A 17,783-nucleotide genomic window follows, 5' to 3' on the forward strand; every position below is an offset into this window, starting at 1 on the left:
ACAAAATATGAAATATTACACATTAAATATTAAAGAAGAAAGAAAAAAGTCAAAGGAAAGAGAATGAAAGGCGGGGCTAGCTGGCCAGGGCTATTATTGGCTCTCTCCAGAGTCAGTCACCACCTGCTGGAAGGCGTGCACAACCCATCAGTCATATTCTGGGCCAACCAGAAGGGGTGCTAAGGAATCAGCTGTTTGGCTACACCGGTGCTCCTCATGCATCAGCCCATTTCCTCATGATGAGAGGGAAAGAAAAATGGTGGAGTGGGGGGACAACTCAGATTTCTGAGCTACATACTTACTCCAAACTTCTTCAAATCTTTAAGGAGCTCAAATATTTTAGAAAGGTACCCTCTTGTGCTCAACAAAACCCAGCTGCCAACTGGGTTCAGAGCTGTCCCAGTAAACAGACCAGAAGCTGTTTGTTGTGTCTGCAACCATCCGATGGAGCTAAATACTAAATATTCTAAGGCTGTACGGTATCCTTAAGGGGCGAATCACAGAACTATTTTGTGTATCTTATTATTATAACAGTCCCATGTGTAAAAAATGTCAATGAAGACAGCCATTAATGTTACCATAAGTTAGGAAAGGCTACCTAATCTGAGAAGAATCATCTATGTTCTTTAGGGGTTATAAAGTGTCAGAGACTGAGCATGAACAATGATCAAAACATGGAAAAATTATGTTCTTACCTGATAATTTTCTTTTCTTAATCATACCAGACCAGTCCAGACTAATGGGTTATGTCCATCTACCAGCAGAAGGAGACAGAGAAAATAATTCCAAATAAACCACCCCTTAAGGGTATCGTGCAGCCTGGAATGTTCAGTATTTCGAATAGCCAAGCAATGGTGCTCTGAAGTCTAGAAGAAAACACAGTTAATACCAAACAGACAAACTCTTGGAGCCAATATGCAGAACCTCACTGTTCCTGCTTGGCCAAAGGCAACTGCAACCTCCCCTAACAGTAAAGTAAGCGGGAGGGAATGGTCCATACTGAGCTTGCTCAAGCACACAGAGATCTACCCCTGAATCCGGGGAAAGAACTCCGTGATGCCAAGTAACAGGAGTCATACAGAGCTAGCACAACAAGTGGCAGGAGATTGAAAAGAGAAGATGAAGTAGGCAGTGCTGTAGGACATCCCAGCATATTGAAGCATCATGGAACAGCCAGGGATACCTAAAGGAAACAACACTCTGACAGGCTTTAGCCAGGGAGGGCATCTGGACTGGTCTGATTAAAGGAAAGAAAATTATCAGGCAAGAACAATTTTTCCTTCTATGTCATCTATACTAGACCAGTCCAGACTAATGGGATGTAGCAAAGCACTTTCACAAAAAGGGGGGGAGAAAAGAAGAATGCAGAAAGTTGAAAAATCAACAAAGCTATACATACAGCAAAAAACTTATCAGCAGAAAAGGATTCCAATATCCGAACCACCAGGCTACCAAAATGGAACAGAAAAGGACCTGACGCCGTAGGAAGTAAAACAAATGTCCTGAGCAAAAGAAAAATTACGTACCCGTCTTGAGTCCAGTATGGTTGGATGAAGCGACCCTAACAAGTACTAGGAGTAAGCAACACCTCATAGAAGAAAGGAAGCAAGGCCCAGGAACCACCCAGACCCGCATCTAGTGAGAGAATCAAACTTCACAGAACAAGAAGAGACTCCAGAGTCGAGAGAACCAACTAACTGGAGCGCCAGTCTCTCCAGGAGAACCATGAACAAAAGGGCAGCAGCATACCAGGGTACAACCGCAGAAACAGTACTCCTCAACCAGCTCGCTCTGGACTTAGGGATGAAAGAACAGAGCCAATAGCACAAAAAGGGACAAAAAGAAAGAGTGAAGAGCCACACTGTGGAGAAAAGACCCCCAAGGTACCAAGTAGCCACAAAAGGAGCAGAGACTAATTCAAACTCCAGCAATGGAGAAGCTTCTTGCCAGCCACCAAGAGGCTACGGCAAGAAAAGGTACCACGGGAATGATGGCTAACAGGAGACAAGACAGCCTTGTCTAGCAGTCCAAACTGCGGTATGCCACAACTGCTGAAAAGTTACTGTATTCAACCCGCAGAAAAAAGCTGGGGTTGACCAACAAGGTGAAATAGTGCCCAACAGGCAAAGGTGAAAATATGCTCCACTGTCAGAGACTGAACTGTGCTCAAGAGACAGAAAAGAAGCTGCGCTCATCAAGCAGGCAGAGAAGGATCTGTGCTCAACGAGAACAAACGGAGTTGCACTCAAAGCACACAAACTGAGCCACGCACCACGGGCAGAGAAAGAGTTGCACACCTCTGGCAAAGATAGAAATGCCCCGAACAAGCAGAGACGAAGCTGAGAGTAACAGAGGATGAGCAGTGCTCCACTGAAAGAGCTGGATGTTAGAGGTACCTATAGAACTGAAGCTGCGGTAGCAATGCAACTGTGTATAAAACGCAGACAAGTAGCTGCTTTCCACACGCAAACAAGGAGCTGCGCGCCTGACACCAGCAAGGAACTGCGCTCCAGACGCCAGCAAGGAGTAGCGCTCCACACACCGACAAGGAGCTATGCTTCCTACGCAGACATGAAGCTGTATAGCACCTGCAGTCACAGAGCTGTGCTCCACTTCACCCAATTTGCAGAGAAGAGTTGCGCTCTGCACGCAGACAGGGAGCTGTGTTCCATACGCAAAGAGAGAGAGCTGCATGCCAAACACAAACAATGGAGCTGCGTTCAACATGCAGAGAAGAAAGGTTGCAGAATAAGCAGCGAAGGAACTTCACTCAACATGCCATGATACAGCTGTCCTCAACATACAGCGATGGAAGTAAAGCCAACCTGGAACTGTGGAACTGTGCCCAGCATGCAGCGATGGAGCCGTGCCCAACCTGGAACAGTGGAACTGCATGGGATAATGAAGCCGCACTCAACAAGCAAAATGCATAGATGGAGTCCTAGGGAACAGCCAGAGAAGAAGGTGCTGCCAGGAGGTCAACAGGAAAGGAGCACAACTTGTGGAAATGCAGACCTGGCGCTGCACTCCCCTGGCCCAGAGGGACTAAAACTACAAGAAAAAGCATCATGCCCCAAGAGACACTCTTGGACCTCAAGTGGTCTCTGAGCCACAATGACCACCCTCTCCTAGGCAACCGATACGGAGCAGCAGTCAACATAGAGAAAGAACTCCCGCTATGAGGAAGGTAAGCATCACGGAGCTGGAATCCTCAGACCATAGGGAGCAAAATGCAGCCGCAAGACAGTGAGGAAAAAAACAACTCTCACCAGGCCAGTAACAAAGAGGAAGCTGGCCACTAACACCAAACTGAGGAAAAACCAGCTAAGGGAGAGTCAAACTCCAGATGCACAGCAATAGATCTGCTCAGTAGGAAAGTACTGCATCCCTTACAGAAAAAGGAAGGAGTGCCAAATATGCCAGGAGAGAGGCGCCTGAAACTAGAAAAGGCAAAATCCGCCTGTGCCAGGCTAAAACTCCCGCCCAAAAGCAAGGGAAGCAAGGAAGAGCTGTGGCAAACTAGTCCTAAAAATGCACATTCCCATAAAGAGACAATGAACTGAGTCCAAGCAAAAGACTGGCAAGAATGGCATTCCCGAGGGTACTCAGAAGAGGGATTTGAGCTAGTAGTTGCACACCAAGGGCAACTCGGACCCTCACCAGAAGGAAAGTACCCTGCAGAAAAACCAGAGCAGACAGGAGGGATCCATGGGGACGAGAGAACCAGAACCTCCCTAAGGAAGGGAGGAAAAACTGCTGCCAAAACAAGAATCAAATAGCAGGGGCGTCTCAAGCAAGATGTCAGAAGCAGCAGAGACCAGACGGTCTGAAAAGAACTGACCAACAGCCGTGTAAGGCTGACAGGAATGAAAAAGTAGCCCTGGACTAAAAAGACCGAGCCTGCAGCCAAACAGAGCCAACAAGAGACTTCCCCCACTTTGGAAATGGCAGACTAAGACCTCCGAACCGCAAAGGTACAAGTTCCAGCAACAGGGCTGCCCTCTGAACCAGCCGCCATCTAGGACTGTGAAGAGGAGGAAAACACCTGAATTTCGTGATCCAGGCATGAGCCGTGCGTGACCCACAAAAAAACAAATCGAAGCCAACTGGTACCAGCTCAGAAGGGTCCAAGATCAGAATCAACGCCGTCCAGCGATAATCAAAGAAACTTCGCAAGTGGCCCCCTAGAATACATTGCCAAAGGTGGGAAAATAAATCAGGTAACAGGCAAGAGAAAGAAGGAAAAACAAAGTTTCTTCTTCTTTTTTTTTTTTTTAAACAACCTTCTTCACTAGAGACAGGAATTAAAAAATGTTTACCTCAGAGGCAGAAAAGGAGGGGGAAAAAACAGTTTCCTTTTTTATAAACAACCTTCTTCACTAGTGACAGGAATTAAAAAAGGTTTACCTCAATGGCAGAAAAGGAGGGAAAAAACAAAGTTTCCTTTTTTTCCCCTTTTATAAACAACCTTCACTAGTGACAAAAATAAAGGCTTACCTCAGAGAAAGAAATTCAGATATACCTATCACCACAGAAGAGAAGAACCCCCACAGGGGAGACAAGTTATTCCATGCCACAATCAACCATCACCCTGCTAGAAAGACAGCCAGGGGAGGATGGGGAGGGGAGGGAACCAGGGTCACTGGATATCACTCTAGCTGGTAGATGAGGAACTCAGGACCACTGAGTATCATCTAAAACTAGCCCCAACATGGCTACCAGCACACACCCCTGGCTCCACTGTCACCAGAAGAATCTGGGACAGGAGCTAGCAGCCAGCAATCCAGAGCAGCTGCAGGATCCATCCACCATCCGCTAGGAAACAGAGAAAATACTGAACATTCCAGGCTGCACGATACCCTTAAGGGGCGGTTTTTACTTGGAACTATTTTCTCTGTCTCCTTCCGCTGGTAGATGGACATAACCCATTAGTCTGGCATGCAAATAGGTGGGAAAATGTGGGATACAAATGCAATAAATAAAATAAATATAGATAACAAGGAAGGGTCTCCTACATGAGAAAGCATAATGTTGCTCACTAGCCTAAAATGACATATGCATGCATTTAAAAGAAAAAAAAAATATGTAAAAAGAAAATTAAAGACACATATGCACACAAAATACTTCTAGACAAACGGGGGGAAATAATAGAGAAGGATTTAAAAAAAAAAAAAAAAACAGGCCATGGGAAAATTAGGGAAATAGAGATGCTTAAAATTGCTGTAATCCTGTCGTGACTTTCACTGCAGTATTTCTCCCCTCCTGACTAAATTTCTTTACAATGTTTTAGACATCCATTCTCTGAGACATTTAACCTCTATAGCTTTACATACCAACAGTTAGCATGCTAGAAAAAAACAACAGAAGATCTATGAAGCTACTTCTCTAAGGCTACAGCTAGGATGGCATTGGAGAAACAGACAAAAGTGAAATGAGATCAATTAATACTAAAATGGAAATTAGAAAGGAATGATACACAGAAGAGGTAAACTCTACGGTATAGAAGCTGAGCCTTCTCTCCCTTTTCTCTCTTCAAAACAAGACAAGCGTTGACATGAAGAGATGGTCTAGTTACCTGCATCCATATCTGCAAAGAATGGAACAGCCAGTAAGGAAAAGAAGGAACCAGAAAGGCAGTATGTCAAAGATGGATTTAAAAGTTCATGAGACTGCAAACAAAGGCCTTCATTTGCTAACCTGCATTAATTTCAATTAAGCACACGAGGTAATTTTATAAAGCTTTTTCTGCACATAAAGCATGTTTTATGATGCAAACAAGCTTTTATGAATTGTACAACCACATATGCTCATAAAAAGTACATACATGGAAAGTGTGCACCGACTTTCATGCCAACTGTGCATACGCATTCTCAGGGATGTAGTTTGGGGGAGCAGAGACAGAGCTGCAGTGTGTATGTTTAATTTTAAAAGACATTTACACCGTCTTCGAAACAGTTGTAAATTTGTGTCAACAATATTGGTGCTGGAACTAGGAGATTGCTTTATAAAAGAAGCACCTTTTTGAACTTCTTCCATAGGCAATTATAAAATAAAATCCATAGTTAATAAAAAGGCCCCACAGATCACAAAGGGGCTTCCATTATTTAACATACATTAGATTGCATTAATGCATGTTAACATAGGTTAGTAAATGAGGACCAAAATTTATATTCAACGGTGTACCTCAGTCCTGCCTTTATTCATTACTGGCACCAACAATAAGTAATCAGGCCATTCAAGCAAGGCACCCAGTGAAGGCAAATACTTTTTGCTTAATCATTTGGTCCAAAGCATTTATGTCAAAAGTACAAACTAAGAAACAAATGAAAATCAATTTGAAGATAAATTTCAGACCACCACCAGGTATAATGTGTTAGTATGAAATTTAATAATTCATAAACATAAAAACTGTAAAGCTGTATTAAACAAAAAGGTCTTTCTAACTCAGCATCCTATCAAAGTAGCAAGCAACAGATGCTCAGAGAAAGTGTATAAGAAATTAGTCATGTGTAGTGTATATATCCAATGCCATGTCATTCCAGATTCTAGAAGTCATGGTTTAGGGATGCACTGAACCAGGGCCGGTCTTAGCAAGTGCGGGGCCCTATGCAGACCATTTTCATGGGGCCCCATCCTAGCCCCAGGGCCGGCCGGCCACCCCTCCCTCTGAGCTCCAGGACGGTCCCCTCCGAGATCCAAGGCCCCCCAGCTCCAGGGCTCTCCCTCCCTCCCTCCCAGCTCCAAAGCCCCCCACCCAGCTCCAAGGCCTCCCTCCCTCCCAGCTCCCAAGCCTCCCTGCTTCCCACCCAGCTTCAAGGCCCCCCTGCCTCCCACCCTCCAAGCTCCAAGGCCTCCCTGCTTCCCACCCAGCTCCAAGGCCTCCCTGCTTCCCACCCAGCTTCAAGGTCCGCCCCTGCCTCCCAGCTCCAAGGCCTCCCTCCCTCCCTGCCAGCTCCAAGCCTTTCCTGCTTCCTATCCAGCTTCAAGGCCCCCCTCCCAGCTCCAAGGCCTCCCTGCCTCCCACCCTCCCAGCTCCAAGGCCTTCCTGCTTCCCACCCAGCTTCACGGCCCCCCTGCCTCCCAGCTCCAAGGCCTGCCCCTCCCCCCCAATTTTAAAAGTTTACCTTGTCAACATCGGGTTACAGCGGCCGGCAGGTTGCAGCAGCAGTGAAAAGAGCTGAGACCAGAGCTGAGAGAGGGAAAGGAAGGCTCCCCAAGTCCTGAAGCACCGAGCAGCTCATATTGTTTTCACTGCTGCTGCTGCTACCTGCCGGCCGCTGTAACCCGACGTCGACGAGGTAAACTTTTAAAAGTCAGAGGGGGAATTGGAGCTCGGGCGGTCGGGGCGAGTTCAGGCGCGTCGCGCGGGGCCCCCTTGAGCACAAGGCCCTATGCGGTCGCCTCGCCCTGCACTGAACACAGGGTTATCTGACTTGTACAAACTGAAATTACTTATTTGTAATTATCATTGTTTAATAACAGCTGCACAGTGAAGTTCTATACATTGATCGAGTGACATCATTCTTGCCATTTGAGACAAGTATACAGAGCTTTCAAGAATAAACTTTTTGCACATATACAGTAGGAATCCAATGTGTTTCCAGAAAAAACACTCACATTAATAGCAGCTTAAAAGAGCAAAAATCAAAACAGAGGCAGCTCTCAAAATTGGGGAATGGACATGTGCGATTCAATTAAGCTTCTGTTACTACAGAATGACAATTACATGTAAATATTTTTTCTCTCATAACAGACTAACCCAATAAGAGTCACATGTAGGATTAGAAAGCTAAGAGGTGCATTCCAATAAAAAACAGAAAAGACAAGAATGTTACTGTCATACACAAAACCACATTTCAGTTAGAATAAGAATGCTTTCTTTAAATTTAAATTTGTACTTATTCCACTTCTACTAGAAGCATTCTGTTCAAGGCAGATTACAAATTAAAATTACCAATCATAACAAAAGTCTTTTTCAAAGTAAATTAAGCTAAAATCAAATTACATATATATTAACAGCTATCATAGCATGAAAATCTCATAACTTGAGTAAAACAGATGGATAAATTTACCTCCTCTCTGAAATAAAACATTTCATTAAACCAAATATGATCAACACATTAAACAGATTTATAATCCAGTTAGCATTCAAACAATCAGTTCTTCAAGCAACATCTGGAATGTTGTAGTATACTAATACCTGTAGTATGGGAAATAAGGTTTTCATCTAACGGCTGTGTTGGAAGAAGTTGACCTTGGAGTTAGTGGCCATCACAGACATGGTTCATAGAGAACCACGAATGGGATGTAGTTATACTGGGCTACAATCTATTCAGGAAAGCCAGGTAAGAAGAAAGGAGAAGTGGCATTATATAAGTTACAGATAATATTAAAGTGCCATAACTGTAGGACTTACAGGGTTAATCTGGAAAAAGGGAACGGATAATCTATTTGCACTGATGTGATATACAGGCCTCCTTCACAGAAGTGGACATATATTTAACTGAAGACATTTACAATATAGCTGTGAAAGGGAAAGTACTACCCATGTGGGCTAGGGCTATACTGGACCTAGTGCTTACGAATGTGGAAAGTACGAGGATGCAAATGTAAAACTGCAGATTGCTTGGAATGTTATTTCTTTCTTTATTTTTCTTCTCACATCTCATTAATGTGGTCTTGGATTTTTCTTGCTTGCATTTGATGTATGTAAGAATCTGAATGCAAATAGAAAAGAGTGAGCGATCATACCTGATGATTTTAAGGTGGCCAAACATGCAGAAACGTTGAAGGCAAAGGCAAAAGACAGAATGGCCAGCAGGATAAAGGAGATGACAGTGACTAGGGAGGGAATCTAGACTGGTCTGATAGGATGTTATGGAAGGAAATAGTGTGCCTTACCTGGTAACTTTCTTTCCTTTAGTCCTATCAGACCAGTGCAGTCCAATGGGATGTAGGCAAAGCGAAAGATACATACCTGTAGCAGGTATTCTCCGAAGGACAGCAGGCTAATTGTTCTCACTGATGGGTGACATCCACGGCTGCCCCTCAGAAAAGGAAGAGTTTCCCTAGCAAACTCTAAAAGTCTCGCGGGAGGTCCAGCGCACGGGGCACGCCCACCACGCATGCGTGGCCGTCTTCCCGCCCGTGCGCGACTGCTCCCGCTCAGTTAAATGAATAGCAAAAATGAAACAAAACAACGCCAAAGGGGAGGAGGGAGGGTTTGTGAGAACAATCAGCCTGCTGTCCTCGGAGAATACCTGCTACAGGTATGTATCTTTCGCTTTCTCCGAGGACAAACAGGCTGCTTGTTCTCACTGATGGGGTATCCCTAGCACCCAAGCTCACTCTAAACAACAAAAAAGGGTCAATTGGGCTTCGCAACGGCAAGGACATAAGACTTGACCTACGTAGAACAACTAACTGAGAGTGCAGCCTGAACAGAATAAAACAGGGCCTAGGAGGGTGGACTTGGATTGTAAACCCCGAACAAATTCTGCAGCACCGACTGCCCAAACCGACTGTCACATCGGGTATCCTGCTGAAGGCAGTAATGCGATGTGAATGTGTGGACCGATGACCACGTCGCAGCCTTGCAAATCTCTTCGATAGTGGCTGACTTCAAGTGGGCCACTGACGCTGCCATGGCTCGAACACTATGAGCTGTGACATTACCCTCAAGAGTCAACCCAGCTTGGGCGTAAGTGAAGGACATGCAATCTGCTAGCCAATTGGAGATGGTGCGCTTCCCGACAGCAACCCCCTTCCTATTGGGGTCAAAAGAAACAAACATTTGGGCGGATTGTTGTGAGGGCTTGTCCGCTCCAGATAGAAGGCCAATGCTCTCTTGCAGTCTAATGTGTGCAACTGACGTTCAGCAGGGCGGGTATGCAGACCGGGAAAAATGTTGGCAAGATAATTGACTGGTTCAGATGAAACTCCGACACAACCTTTGGCAGGAACTTAGGGTGAATGTGGAGGACTACTCTGTTATGATGGAACTTGGTGTAAGGAGCATGAACTACCAAGGTTTGAAGCTCACTAAGCTGAAGTAACAGCCACCAAGAAAATGACCTTCTAGGTCAAGTACTTCAGATGGCAGGAATCCAGTGGCTCAAAAGGAGGTTTCATCAGCTAGATGAGAACGACGTTGAGATCCCATGACACTGTTGGAGGGTTGACAGGGGGCTTTGACAAAAGCAAACCTCTCATGAATCGAACAACTAAAGGCTTTCCAGAGATGGGCTTACCCTCTACGCGGAAATGATAAGCACTAATCGCACTAAGGTGGCATCTTACTGAGTTGGTTTTAAGACCGGACTCCGATAAGTGTAGAAGGTATTCAAGCAGGGTCTTTGTAGGACAAGATCGAGGATCTAGGGCCTTGCCATCACACCAGACGGCAAACCTCCTCCACCGGAGGAATCTTTTCTGGAAGCAAGCAAGACTCGGGAGACACCCTCAGAAAGACCCAAGGAAGCAGTCTACGCCCTCAACATCCAGGCCGTGAGAGCCAGAGACTGGAGGTTGGGATGCAGAAGCGCCCCCTCGTTCTGAGTGATGAGAGCTGGAAAACACTCCAATCTCCACGATTCTTAGGAGGACAACTTCAGAAGAAGAGGGAACCAGATCTGACGGGGCCAAAAGGGCGCGATCAGAATCATGGTGCCGCGGTCTTGCTTGAGTTTCAGCAAAGTCTTCCCCATCAAAGGAATGGGAGGATACACGTACAGAAGGCCGTTCCCCTAATGCAGAAGGATGGCGTTCAACGCTAGTCTGTCATGAGTCTGAAGTCTAGAACAGAACTGAGGCAGCTTGTGATTGGCTTTAGTGGCAAAAAGATCCACCAAGGGGGTTCCCCACTCCCGGAAGATCTTGCGTACCACACTCGAATTGAGCGACCACTTGTGCGGTTGCATAATTCTGCTCAACCTGTCAGCCAGACTGTTGTTTACGCCTGCCAGGTACGTGGCTTGGAGAAGCATGCCGTGCCGGCGAGCCCAACGCCACATCCTGACGGCCTCCTGACACAGGAGGCGAGAACCGGTGCTCCCCTGCTTGTTGATGTAGTACATTGCAACCTGACTGTCTGTCCGAATTTGAATGACTTGAAATGACAGCTGATCCTCTGAAAGCCCTTAGAGCGTTCCAGACCGCTCAACTCCAGAAGGTTGATCTGCAGACCTGATTCCTGGAGGGACCACAGTCCCTGAGTGTGAAGCCCATCTACATGGGCCCCCCACCCAAGGAAGGATGCATCCATCAGCACCTTTTGCGGCTGAAGAATTTGGAAAGGGCGTCCCAAGGTCAAATTGGACTGAATTGTCCACCAGTGGAGAGAATCGTGAAAACTGGTGGACAATTGGATTGCATCCTGTAGATTCCCTGCAGCCTGATACCACTGGGAAGCTAGGGTCCATTGAGCAGATCTCATGTGAAGACGAGCCATGGGAGTCACATGGACTGTGGAGGCCATATGGTCCAGGAGTCTCAACATCTGCCGAGCTGTGAGCTGCTGAGACGCTCGGGCCCAAGAGGCGAGAGACAGAAGATTCTCCGCCCTCTCTTCGGGTAGATAGGCATGAGCCATCTGTGAATTCAGCAGTGCTCCTATGAATTTGAGTGTTTGAACTGGGTGGAGATGAGACTTTGGGTAATTTATCACAAACCCCAGTAGCTCCAGAAGTTGAATAGTCATCTGCATGGACTGTAGTGCTCCTGCCTCCGAGGTGCTCTTCACCAGCCAATCGTCGAGATAAGGGAACACATGCACTCCCAGTTTGTGTAGAGACGCCACAAGCACTACCAGGCATTTTGTAAACACCCTGGGCGCAGAGGCGAGACCAAAGGGTCGCACACAATACTGAAAATGATGTGTTCCCAGACGGAATCAAAGATAATGCCTGTTAGCTGGTAGTATCGGAATGTGGGCATAAGCATCTTTCAAATCCAGGGAGCATAGCCAATCGTTTTTCTGAATCAGGGGAAGAAGGGTGCCCAGGGAAAGCATCCTGAACTTTTCTCGGACCAGATATTTGTTCAGGGCCCTTAGGTCTAGGATGGGACGCATCCCCCCTGTCTTCTTTTGCACAAGGAAGTACCTGGAATAGAATCCCAGCCCTTCTTGCCCTGGTGGAACGGGCTCGACCGCATTGGCACTGAGAAGGGCGGAGAGTTCCTCTGCAAGAACCTGCCTGTGCTGGAAGCTGTAAGACTGAGCTCCCGGTGGACAATTTGGCAGGTTGGAGATCAGACTGAGGGAGTACCCGCACCAAACTATTTGCAGAACCCACTGGTTGGAGGTTACGAGAGGTCACCTTTGGTGAAAAAATTTTATCCTCCCCCCGACCGGCAGATCATCCAGCACGTGCACGTTTATGGCGGCTATGCTCCTCCGGATCCAGTCAAAAGCCCGTCCCTTGCTTTTGCTGGGGAGCTGCAGGGGCCTGCTTGGTCGCACACTGTTGACGCAAACGAGCGCGCTGGAGCTGAGCCTGGGAAGGCTTCCAGGAAAGAGGATTGTACCTACACTTGTTATAAGCGTAAGCAGCAGTCTCCTTTTACCTGAAAAAACGCCTACCTGATGAGGTAGATGCTGAAGGCGCCTGGTGGGAGAGGTTGTCGAGGGCGGTTTCCCGCTGGTGGAGCTGTTCGACCAACTGCTCGACTTTCTCACCAAAGATATTATCCCCCCGCCAAGGGACATTCACCAGCCGCTGCTGCATCCAGTTGTCCAGATCAGAGGCACGCAGCCATGAGAGTCTGCGCATTACTATACCTTGGGCAGCGGATCTGGATGCAACATCAAAAGTGTCATAAATACCCCTGGACATGAATTTGCGACACGCCTTCAGCTGCCTGACCACCTCCTGAAACAACCTGGACTGCTCCGGTGAAACTTGTCAACCAGGTCCGCCAGTTGCCTCACATTATTCTGCATATGGATGCTCGTATAGAGCTGGTAAGACTGGATCTTGGCCACGAGAATGGAATGACAGGCCTTCCTCCCAAAAGAGTCCAGAGTTCGAGACTCACGCCCTGGGGGCGCCGAGGCGGTATCTCTAGAACTATTGGCTCTCTTGAGAGCAGAATCCACCACCACAGAGTCATGTGGTAACTGAGCCCTCATCAACTCCGGGTCGCTGTGGATCCTATACTGGGACTCAGCTTTCTTCGGAATGGTGGGATTAGATAAAGGCTTCATCCAGTTCCAAAGCAATGTCTCCTTTAGAACATTATGCAATGGAACAGTGGAAGACTCTCCAGGTGGTGATGGATAGTCGAGGACCTTGAGCATCTCAGTCCTAGGCTCATCCACAGTAACCACAGGGAAGGGAATGGACACAGACATATCCCTTACAAAAGAGGCAAAGGAAACGCTCTCAGGTGGAGAAAGCTTCCTTTCCGGCGAAGGAGTGGGGTCAGAGGGAAGACCACAGGACTCCTCAGAAGAGAAATACCTGGGGTCCTCCTCCTCCCTCCATGAGGCCTCCTCCTCGGTTTCAGACATAAGCTCTCTGACTTCAGTCCAAAACCAGGCCCGTCTCGACTCAGAGGAACCAGGTCCTCGATGATGACACCAAGAAGTGGACTCCCGTGCTGGCGGTGACAAAGCTCCCTCCATCGACGGGGAGTCCACCTGAGTGGCGGCCGAGACCGATGCCGCAAGCGGTACCGGTGTCGGCAGCCACACCACAGGGCCTGAGCCAGCCAACGCTTCTATCAACGGTGCCGAGGGCGCAGGCACCCCCGGCACCAGGAGAAACTGGCGCAGCAGCCCTTCCAGGATACCCAGAAGAATGGCTTGGAGGCGCTCGTCCAAGGTCTCTGTCGGGAAAGGCTGAGGGGCCGGTGCAGGAGTCGGAGACAGAATCCGCACGGGGATCGGAGGCGGTACCGGACTGCCCGACGACCGATGCATCGACACCTCTTGGATGGAGGGTGAGCGGTCCTCCCGGCGTTGGCGCTTCTCGGGTGCCGAATCTCTTGATGCCCCAGAGCTCTCGGTACCATGTGGAGGAGACCGATTACGATGCTTCTTAGGTTTCCGTCGATGCATGTCATCGGCGCTCCTCGGCACCGACGAGGAGGACGTGGAATCCACACGCCTCCTCAGGGTCGGGTCCGAGAAAGGTCGGTCCCGATGGGCCTGCACAGCAAGAGCCTTCGAGGCAGGTAGAGGCCCACTCGACTGTTCACTGCTCCCAGCGAGGTCGTCGGGCCGGTGTTACCTGCTCTCCCGAGGTCGATGCCATCTCCGGTGCCAAAGCCGACATCGCCGATACCGATGCTGTCGACGATGAAGGACTGGGCCGAGCTCCAAACAGACGATCCCGCTGAGCTTGCCTCAACACCTGTGTCCACTTTTTAAGGCTGAGACACATTTTACACGCTTTAGGGTTATGCTCAGGCCCAAGGCACTGAATACACCAAGCGTGGGTGTCGGAAAGCGAGATGGCCCAGCTGCACCAACCACACTTTTTGAAGCCGCTGGGAATCCTTGATGTCATTGACAGAAAAATCGCGGTGGCGAGATCAAAATCGTCAATGGTGGCGGAAAAAAGCCACAAAACAGGGAGAAACACAAGCGCGCAGCCAAAAGGGCCACGACAGCGGCGAAAGGAAACTTAAAGAGGAGAAAAACTACAAAATAAAGTAAAACTCAGGAAATAAAATTCTTTGTTTTTTATTTTTTTTTTTTACTGAAAAAAGAAGCGCGGACGGCGCCTGAAACAAGAAAAACGCGAAAAATCGCTAAACTGGTTTCCGAGGGCTGAAAAGAGAGGGACGCAGCGCAGTCTCTCTCCAAAGCGGAAAAAGAAAAACTGAGTGGGAGCGCATGGGCGGGAAGACAGCCGCGCATGCATGGTGGGCGTGCCCCGCGCTGGACCTCCCGCGAGACTTTTAGAGTTTGCTAGGGAAACTCTTCCGTTTCTGAGGGGCTGCCGTGGACGTTACCCATCAGTGAGAACAAGCAGCCTGCTTGTCCTCGGAGAAAGCAGTGTTCCAAACATAGGGTGGGACAAAAAGATTCAAACACTCTAAAGATGCTGCATTTCATGTTTTTCTACAAAGGTCTTTTTCAAGACCATATTTTCTCATCTAATTTTACCAACGATCATTTAACCTCTGAAGATTTTACATTTACTATATGAAGACTTCTGAAGCAGGCTTACTGCCAAAGCACAGTGCTGTGTTGAGTCTTCTCCAATAAATGCTTTACAATCAATAGAAGTCTCCTCATTTGTTCCTGGTCAGCCTGGTCTATTTCCAACTTCCTTTGTTTCTCTAATATATTTGTGAGACACATTGCTGAAAGATTAGAAGGAAAAATTTGCCTTTTTGCAGATGACATGAAGATAGCCAATAGAGTGGATAAACCAGAGGGAGCAGAAACCACAAGACGAGATCTCCAAAAATTAGAAAAATGGTCAAAGGTCTGGCAGTTAAAATTTAATCTCATTAGTTCTCTTAGGGGTAACAATACTTCCAGTTTCCAATGTCACTTATGTAATTAAAAACAGAAACCCTCATAAATTTTCAGCGTTCATGAAAGAAAATCCTGGAGAAGGGGAAAATGGCAACTGAATGGAACGCAGTCGGGTCTGCTTTGGAACGCATTCAAGAGCTAATGACTGGTGATCACTTATTTGCTTCATTGGAAGAAAATGTAGCCACTGACTGGCCTGACATTTTAAGACTTAATAAATTGGTCAAACTGAATTTGAAGTGAAGACTTTGGTAAAATATTGCCATGTGCAAAGAGTTCTGCAGGGTTTGCACTGGAACAAGGAACCACGGTTTGTGAATGATAAAGATTTTGTTGTGAGATGGAATGAAGTTATTACCAGATGCTTTTTAAACCCAACGCTGTTAACTATAGATAAATTGCATAAGGAATTGCAGGAACAACAGAGTTGCATAATAAATTGGATTCTTTAAAGAAATCTATGAGTAATGCAGCTTATGAGCAACAATATCAACAGCTTTTAAGTCTGATTGAGAAATATAAGCAAGAAATAAGAGCTCAAAAAGTAGCCAAATATAAAAGATATGAGGCTGATTATACAAAAGGGTTTATATACCCTTGGATGGATGTAAATATAAAATCTAAACAGTATCAGAAGATGAAAAAAGTGGTTTTGTCAATACATCCAGTGACTCGTCTGATGAAGAGAGCTCAGAATGCATCTAGAGTGAAGTCAGGGAAATCCAGTTCAACAATGGCATATTCGTCATTGTCTTCTTTTTTTTTTTTTTTACCAACAGCAAGTGGCATAGTACAGGCGGCTCCAGTCGAGACCTGTCAGGAGTTGCTGGCAACAACAAGGCCCCTAAGAGTAGTGTACAATTTATCCTCCAAGATTTTGACATCATCAGTATGAGGTTTTGGAACCTGGACTTTTTGTTCTCACTTCTTGGTACGGTGCTTCTACTAATCATCAATATTTACATAATTTTATTAAGAAATTAAAATTGAGCTTGCATTTTGATCAAGAAGCAAATGAGTGTTTGGATCATTCATGCCAACTCATTGAGTACCATCTATATGGACACCACCGGATCCTCCAGATGCTGTGTTAGAAACATTTCAGCGTTTGGTATTGTGAGATGTAGATCCTATGAACAGCTAGATTATGTGCCGAATAACCTTACTAGGGAGCACAGAGGCAAGCTCTGATGAATTTGCAAAATGATGATAGCATCACCATACAGAAAGCGGATAAGGGTGGGAGGTAGTCCAGGACATAGATAAATATATGGCAGAAGCAGACAGACAGCTGATGGACAGTGTTTTATATGCAGTTGAGTAACCCTACACCAACGTTTCAGGATTAAGTTAAACAAATTTTAATAGAAGCCATACATAAGGGGGTTATATCCATTAGGGAATACAATATCCTGGGACTCCTTGGATTTATTTTGTTCCAAAGATCCATACATCTTTAAGTAATCCCCTAGGTAAACCCACTGTGTCAGGCAGAAATTCATTAAATGAACCATAGTGCTAAATTTAGATTGTCATCTTCAGCCGTGAGTACCTCCCCCCCCCCCCCCCCCCCCCCCCCACCACCAACTCCCTCCTACTTAAGAGATCCTTCACATCTGATTCAAATTTTAGATGAGACAGATATTGGTCAGACACCAGTTATATTAGCAACTTTAGATGTAGTTTCATTATATACTAAAATTCCACAAGATAAAGCTTTGAAATTGGTTAATGACCATTTGTAACATCTAGATATTTCACTGGAAAAAGTAACACTTTTAAATCAGTTGGCGAGAAAAGTTATGACACAATTTTTTCCAACTCATGGGGTAGCAATAGGATGGTTGGGGGATGAAGAACTGTTACAAAAGGGTTTTTTTTTTTTTGTTAGCTGAACACTTATGATATCAATATTAAGTTTGAGTCACCTACAGAATATTGACTTTTTGGATATACATATTGTGAAGTTTACAAGCTTGGTTTTTCAAAAACCCACAGATAAAAACACCCTTGTTACATTATAGGAGTTTTCATCCTAAATGTTTAAAAGAGGAAATGGTCAGTTCCTAAAGATAAAAAAGTTGTGTGGTACTCAAGAAGCTTTGAATTTTATTCAAGGGAACTTCAGGATAGATTTAAGTGGAGAGGTTATCCCACCAAAATGATCAGCATATAAGAGAGCGGCTAATGCCCACAGACAGTAGTTGTTACATACACCATCTGTAAATAGGGAACAAAATGATAGGATGACTTGTATTTTTGTCCTATTGTTGTCAATCTGTACACATTAGGA

General features: G+C 46.1%; 1 protein-coding gene across 1 annotated transcript in view; it reads right to left on the minus strand.

Moving 5' to 3' along the window:
* AGAP1 (ArfGAP with GTPase domain, ankyrin repeat and PH domain 1) overlaps nucleotides 1-17,783 on the minus strand; it is a 2,358,592-nt gene that overhangs the window by 2,037,449 nt on the left and 303,360 nt on the right. The window lies entirely within an intron of this gene.

The sequence above is a fragment of the Microcaecilia unicolor genome, chromosome 7, assembly GCF_901765095.1.
Source record: "Microcaecilia unicolor chromosome 7, aMicUni1.1, whole genome shotgun sequence".
In the NCBI taxonomy this organism is placed as follows: domain Eukaryota; kingdom Metazoa; phylum Chordata; class Amphibia; order Gymnophiona; family Siphonopidae; genus Microcaecilia; species Microcaecilia unicolor.